This window comes from Saccostrea cucullata, unplaced genomic scaffold (genome assembly GCF_032062105.1).
Source record: "Saccostrea cucullata isolate Sc308-1 unplaced genomic scaffold, CSIRO_AGI_Scuc_v1 ctg1970, whole genome shotgun sequence".
Taxonomy (NCBI): Eukaryota; Metazoa; Mollusca; class Bivalvia; order Ostreida; family Ostreidae; genus Saccostrea; species Saccostrea cuccullata.
The window spans coordinates 35,968-43,737 of record NW_026940415.1 but is presented as its reverse complement, the minus strand read 5'-3'; the positions used below and the strand labels follow the sequence as shown (position 1 = coordinate 43,737).

Here is a 7,770-nt window from a genome sequence, read left to right as displayed (position 1 = left end):
TCGTTCCGCAAATCTACATAACATGTCTACTGACCCTAAAAACATTTCACCTTAGTCGGATGTATAGTTTACGAGATCATTCCCGGACAAAAAAGTACCCAGGAAGAAGAAGAAAAATAATAAATAAATAATAATAAGAAACAGAGTAAAAACAATATGTTCCCCAACTTCGTTTGGGGAACATAATTAAGTACTGTTCTGTGTAAGAGTCAGGCAGGGTCCCATGTAGGGGTTACACACTTTAATTTTTGAATCTGTTTATTTCTTCTCAATTTTCATTCAAATTAAACATATTTTAAATATTTGAATTAGAAAAAGTTCATTTCTTTTGTATATTTATGTTATTTACACTCAAGTTATATTGATAGATTTGGTTAAATTCCTATATAATATCATTAAAATTCATCCTTTTTGTATCGATAAAACACAGAAAAACATTATTGCATATAGTTTTCCATGATAAAAATATTTTCACCTTAGTATATGCTTTTGTATAGAGTTCTTGATTTTATGTGTTTTCTTCATGCTAACAAGTATACATGTACAGCTTCCAAAGTTAAGCCCCTTCCTCACATTTAACTGTAAGAGTTATCTCCCTTTTCCCATAATGCAACAGGGCATCAGTAATGGATGCCTCCATTGAAAAATGTTCTATCAGTGTTTATACTTCAAATTGCTGTTCTTTTTCACCTTTTCATCCATCAGAAAAAAAAATTTGATTAGATTAAAAGACTGTAAGAGAGGTATTGTATCGCATCTGTTGAAAAATGGGATTCAATCTGGCATGAAAGGAGAGGCTGATGTGTTCAGTGAAGCAGACCTAATATGTAAGCGTGTGGGACTTTTCTCTGTTGAGGAAACATTTACGGTATGTCCCTATAATTCCAATCCTCATTTTATCTATTGATTTCCTGTGTTTTGATTGGACGAGAACACGTTCCGTAAAATTTTTACACATCGATAAATTCTTTCAATCAGAACTACCTTCTTGATGACACAACTAGGTTATCGTATAAACAATGAAAGCAGTTATTTCTGGGTCTGTTCTGGCTAAATAATGAATACAAGAAACTTTAAATTTAATTAGGGCTTAAACAAAACTGGCAACAAACTAGACTGCCTAACTGATGGACGCCGTGAAAATGTTTATGTCACTGTCCGATCACGAGTGTGAATTTTAAAAATCGCTGTCTCAACTTGACGCTCATACGTAGAAAATAATCTCAGTCGATCTGTATCGCTTTGACAGGGAAAAGAAACGTACCTTCAAACTCTTGCCTTATTAGCGTCAAAGTCATATTTACTTTCTATATTGTTCCTCAATATTTGAATAAACAAGTGCAAATTAAAGGCGTCGTCGGTCTGAAACCTTCGCTTTGAGAGTTGTTGTTTATGTCAACATGGCCATGGTCAAAGACGAACTATTCTGAAGTAAACTCGTAATTACGATATTTGTTGACTTAAACAACATTCGATTAGTTGTAATAAGTTTATTTATCGATTGTTTTGACAATTTAAGTTGAACTCTATCGAAATCATCTCGATTACGTTCCTTTACGGTAAAATGTATTCCTACGCCGTCCAGAAATAACGGATTGTATGGAGGCCTCAAAGAGAAATAATTTGAATATTTTTAATAAAAATTCGATGTTGGAATTATAAGAATTAAACGTTCTTTCGCACTTTTATTTAGTTTGTGAGTAAAATGTCAAGAGTTTACACATCGATAAATTTTTCAAAAAGAACGTTTAATCCTATAATCACAGAGACTTTCTTTTTGTACATTGGCGCGCCAAGACCACTTGTCAGTATCCTAACCACCAGGGAAATGCCAAGCCGTATCGGAGTTTCAACTCTCTTATGTCTAAGCGGATGGTTTCCGAGTTTGGTACTTTAGTGCCTATAGGTTCTGGTAAGTTAATTTATATTCCCTTAGATAATTTAACCTAAATAAAAAAAATCACAATCCCACAGTTTAATATCTTTATTTTTAAGCTGTTTCCATGAGACAAGGCCTCGGGGGGGGGGGGGGGGTTCTATATCTATATTAGTATATGTATAATGCAGTGATTTTACTATAAAATCCCTTTTTTATCTTCTGATTTAATGATGCAGTGGTCATAAAAATTTAAAGATGCTAAATGGAAATCTTTTTATTGTTTGTTGAAGTAATCATGGTAATTAATAAATATGATAATTTGATTATCAAAAATCAGGGTTCTCAAATCCATACAATCATGTTTAAATGTATTTATTATATGATTTAAATGAATGTTTACAAGTTTTAAAAATACATCCTTTTAAAATGACTTAAGTATACATGTAGACTAATGATGCATGTAAACATACTAGACAAATTGATTGATTTGATCAGCACATGTTTTGATGATAATATTTTCTATTTAGATGTCAAATGCATTTTAGACCCAAATTAATACATGTAGTTCTTATGTGCTACATCTTCATAATGTATTTAACCACACACACACATATATATAAATAAACAATAAAATAATTATTGAAGTTGATTGCAAGTTAAGCATTGTTAAGAAAAAAAAGGAGCAATGATAAATCTTTTATAATTAATTTTAGAAATATGCAGAAAATGTCATGGAGATTATTTGAAGCTTCCTTCATCAATTGGAGAGGTAAATAGTCCAGTCATATATTTTAAGAGCTCTTTCACATTTACGAATTACTTGTATTTTTCTGTGCCTTCTTGTACATGCCTCCTTGTTAAGTGAAATAAATTGCTACATTGTACTTCCTGAAGTTCCATAGTTGCATATTTGTGATAGCAACCACACTACTTGAAATTACATTTAGAAATGCCTAAAAAGAACCAGTAAAAATTACGGTACTTGAAAATAAGATTTTTTAAAAGAAGTACTGATCTTGGGTAATATTCGCAGTATAAAAAGCCCATGTAAGTACCGGTAACATAGCATAACATTTGGGTAAAAGATGTTTTTTAATGAAATGTTTGTGAAGCATAAAGTTCTAGTGGAGAAGTACAAGTTACCTTAATTCAGTTTTTACTTCTCCAAAGTCGATTTACTTATAATCTGTACACTACAGTAAAAGTTTTTATAATTATAAGTAGAATAGTCTATGCCGAATTTAAGTTTTAGATCCCAAAATTAAGATAAAGTTCTATTGCTTTTTTATTTAATAAAAAAGGGTAAAGATTTGATTCACTGTTAAAAATAATTTAATGAAATAACCAATTTTAATTATATTTTAATTAAGACGTATCATGAATAGGTCGAAGCTCCCATGGAAGACAACCACGGCAACGATGAGACAAATATTGCAACCTCTATCCAAAACCAGCAGGCTACATGTACTGATGGTGTATGTATACAATTTTGATGTTGAATATTAATTGATAGTGAAAATATTTGGACCTATTTTCAAAACAGTCATTCTGAGAATATGTTGATTCTTTAATATGATTTAATTACTATAATATCCATTATTTCTAAACCCCTTTGGCTCACACTGAAACAGAAGATAATGAAGAATGGAGTGGTCGACTCCGTGCAAGAAGGACAGAGACCATATATGAAGTAAGTGTTGAACAAATTGAATATCATGATATAATCCGACATTTTAAAGTCCGACTTAACATATTTGGAATTGGCGAGGAGTGCGTCGATTTACCCAAAAGAATCCAAAAGGAAATCAAAAGAACTCAAATTAATCGATATATTAGGATACATTGAAAATTAAACATTTGAATTTGATTATGAATATTATATTACATGTTTACCTAAAATTTGGCAAGAATTGCAACTTTTCATAAAGAAATAACTAAACATGCGACTTTTACAACACACCAAACACGAAATCTTGTTAGATGTGCTTTAATTTCTTTTAGCTGAAATTAATAAAGTATTATTGTCTCCATCTATTGAATAAATTGAAACATAAATTTACTAAATAATATTTGATAAATGAAGAAATAAGTTTTATTTTATGACATTTTCTAGGTAAATGTTATCGGGGATGGGTGGGGTGGAGGTCGGTGGGGGACCTCCCACCCCAACCCCAAACACACATTTTTCCCTAAAAAAAATTAGTTTTAATAAAATATGAAATTATTTATTATTCATCCATTAATTCTCTTTATTTTAAGGCCTTTTGGGTCTTTTTGAATTCTTTTGGGTCCTTTTGGGTAAATCGACGCATCAATTGGCGAGTAGATAGCGTCCCTTTTTTCCCGCCACAATATTCAGCGAACGAAATCAACTCTCAAGATGTCAGCACCGAAAAAGTTAAAGCTAGAAGAGGATAAAACAACTGTATCGGGTTTCGTGCAAAACGTTTCTCCTATTCGCACAAGTAGGACGAATTCTCGGTACTTCAATGCAGTTGTTCAAACCAAAAGGAATGAGTTCAACAGAATCGCCTGTTTCGATGTTTCAAAACATTCCGTTCTTACGGATGCTAGTCGAGCACAAACTCCCCTTAAATTGTCGGATGTACAACTAGTTCCCAGCAGGATTGACGCCTCAAAATCTGAAGTTTTGTTAAACAACAAAACCAAGATAGAAGTTTGTAGAACTCTTGACTTTAACTACAAAAAATCTCCAGAGGAGGATGACAATACGGGGGAAAAAGTCAAAACCCTTGCAGAGGTCCAAGCCACCCCGGAATTCAATAAGGTATTCATTGGAAAAAACGATATTCTATTATGAATTCGAAGTTATAAGGCCTCTTGTGCACCCCCAGTTACCATTGGTCTGTAAAAAAAAAAAATAGTTCTTTATTTTGCTTTGGTATTATCAAGACTTTCTTTAAAAAAATAAAAAAAATTAAATGTTTAGTTGCTATTAAGAATATTAAATTAAAAAGCCCACTTTTGCCCTCTTATTCAAAATCAGACAATGCAGAGCATAGTAGTTTTTTTATGTCTAAAATTTAGAGTAGAGAGTGGTACCAAATTTTTAAGTATGAAATTGAAAACCCTCGAAACACACACACTGTTTACAAGTCAAAATATTTGGTAGACAAACTTTTTATACCAAGTTGTAATACAAAACTTGCGTCATTCTCAGAAATGTAAAAAGATTTTTTCTTTAGAATTTTATGTCATCTGTGTTTGTCTCCTTAGGTTGCTGTAGAGGTCAGAGTCTTATCAGTGTCTCAAGAAAACGTACAAGTAGTGAGGGAATTGCCCATAAGACGCCAAGCAATTACAGTTGCTGATTCTACCGCTGCAATGAAGCTCACCATTTGGGAAGATTTGGTATCCAAACTAGAAGTTGACAAAAGCTACAAGATCCTTCACTTATCCACAAGACTCTTCCAAAATGCAAAATCAATGACCTCTACAAAACAGACGACCATTTCACAGATTCCTGACATCATCAACTGTGCGCCAGCGATAGACTCTGATGAAATCACAAGGGAAGGCAAAATCACCCAAGCAGGACTTGCACTTAGTTAACTGTGCGACAATTGTAAATCAAAGGTTGATTTCAGTAATGAAAAGTTTGTCAGATGCCAGTCTTGCAAACTAAAAATGACCAAAGAGTCTTTGCACAGGTCCATCAGCGGAACCTTGTGTTTCTCGTCTGGATATGAAAAATACAAACTCACTATTTTTTCTTCAGTCTTGTTAACATTAGCAACGACAAACAATCCAGATTCAGATGACAATGACGTACTTGAAGAATATTTGCTGTAAAATTCGTTCAAAATCTCTTTCTCACAAGACAACAAAACTGTGTTAGACATCAAACTTTTGGTTCCAAACACATGAATCAAAATGCTAATTTTGTTTTGCACAGTTTAGCTAGAACTTTTGCATTTTCATATGATTCATGTTCCTTTTTAACATTACTTTGTTGTCCATATTTGTCCAACATCTTCATACATGCTCTAAAATTTGATCCAGATGATATTCGAACAGGACAACAGAACTTTATTTTGCATACTATTGCTTTAACTGCATTTTAGTATTATTCATGTCAAATTATGACATAACTCTGTTGTTCCCTATATATCCAACAACTTCATATTTGCTGTCAAATTCACTCAATTTATCATTTATGCAGGATAGCAAAACTTGGACATCAAACTATTGATATAGAATCTGTAACTCAAATTGCTTCATTTGTTTTTATTATACTACTAGAGCTGTACATTTTCGTATTATTCATGTGAAATTGCTTTTATATTTCTTTTTTTTCCCTTATCTGTAATTACAGGCAATTATTTTTATGTTTCATAACTCATAATTAAGTGTTCATTTTTTTTGTTCCTTATTACACATCACATCTGTTCTTTTGTTTTTTATTTGTCAGGTAACATTTTTGTTCTTTTGTTTTTTATTTGTCAGGTAACATTTTTGTTCTTTTATTTTTTATTTGTCAGTTAACATTTCCTATTTCATATTTATTTACATTTCTACAGTATATGTAAAATATACCTTTTAACATTTGAATTTTTTGTTGTTGTTAGTTTTTTTTTATCTTTATTTAGACTAGAAAAATTGTTTTTATGCAATGTGCATATTTTTGTTTTTTTTTTTTTCTAATTAAATAAATGGTTATTTCCTATTGACTGTTTTATTTTTCTTTCAAATACATCTATATATGATTCATAGCTTTCAATAAGATCTTATATTTTTCAAGGGAGCATAGTACACTTATAACTTAAAGTTATTGTTCATTTTCTAATTTTTACTTCCTCAATTTTTCAATTAATCTAAAAAAAAAGTAGACTAATTCCTTGATAATTCACTTCTTTATTGTAAATTAAAGAAATCTTTTATACAACACAAGGTTGTCCCAAAAAATTGAAATAGAAAGAGGAAATGAAATGGTAGAAGTGGGTCTGGAGGTCTTGCTTATAGCTACATTGTGTTTGAAATGGAAAAATAGTCATGTAATTAAGGCAATATAGATGGGGGAGTTGCCCATCTCCTGGAGTTTAGACAACCCTGCAACAGAAAGTTGGGGGGAAGAGGGTAATTCCTCCCCGATACTATCTGTCCTTATTCAAAATTCTGACTAAACTGTCTCTTTTTACTCTTCTAAGTGAGCATTTCTGATCACATTTTTATCCGTCGTCCATCTGTCTCTAAAATTTTCACATTTTCAACTTCTCAAGAACCAATTGATCAAATTTAACCAAACTTAATACAAAGCCTCCTTGGGCGTGGGGGAGTTTAAATTGTGAAAATGAAGGGCCTGGTCTCCTTCCAAAGGGAGATAATCAAGAAAAACAAAAATACGGTGGGATAATTAAAAATTCTTCTCAAGGACCACTGGGCCGGGAAAGCTGAAACGTATGTGGAAGCATTCTTGGGTAGTGTATATATTAAATTGTTAAAATAATGACACCCAGGGGTAGGGCAGGGCCACGATAGGGAATGCAAGTTTTACATACAAATATATAGAACATATCTTTAAAAATCTTCTCAAGAACCACTGGGCCAGGAAAGCTAAACTTATGTGAAAGCATCCTTGGGTAGTGTAGATATTAAAATCATGACACCCGGGGTTAGAACGGGGCCTAAATAGGGAATACCAACTTTACATAAAAATGTATAGAACATATCTTTACAAATCTTATGAGGAAGCATCTTTGGGTAGTGTAGATTCTAAAGTATTAAAATCATGTGAGGGGAGGGGGTATAATAGGTATAGCAAGAGGGGAAATCTGCTTAAGAAATGCATCACCCAAGTTAATCAAGTGAGCGATGTGGCCCATGGGCCTCTTGTTTTCAGATAAATATCTATTTGTCATGAAATAGCCCCC

At 32.3% G+C, this 7,770-nt stretch overlaps 2 pseudogenes; both read left to right on the top strand.

Annotated features, from left to right (window-relative positions):
* The first annotated feature begins 626 nt into the window (after nucleotides 1-626).
* LOC134255373 (uncharacterized) lies at nucleotides 627-4,082 on the top strand (annotated as a pseudogene).
* Nucleotides 3,936-6,101, top strand: LOC134255370 (uncharacterized; annotated as a pseudogene).
* The last annotated feature ends 1,669 nt before the right edge of the window (nucleotides 6,102-7,770 follow it).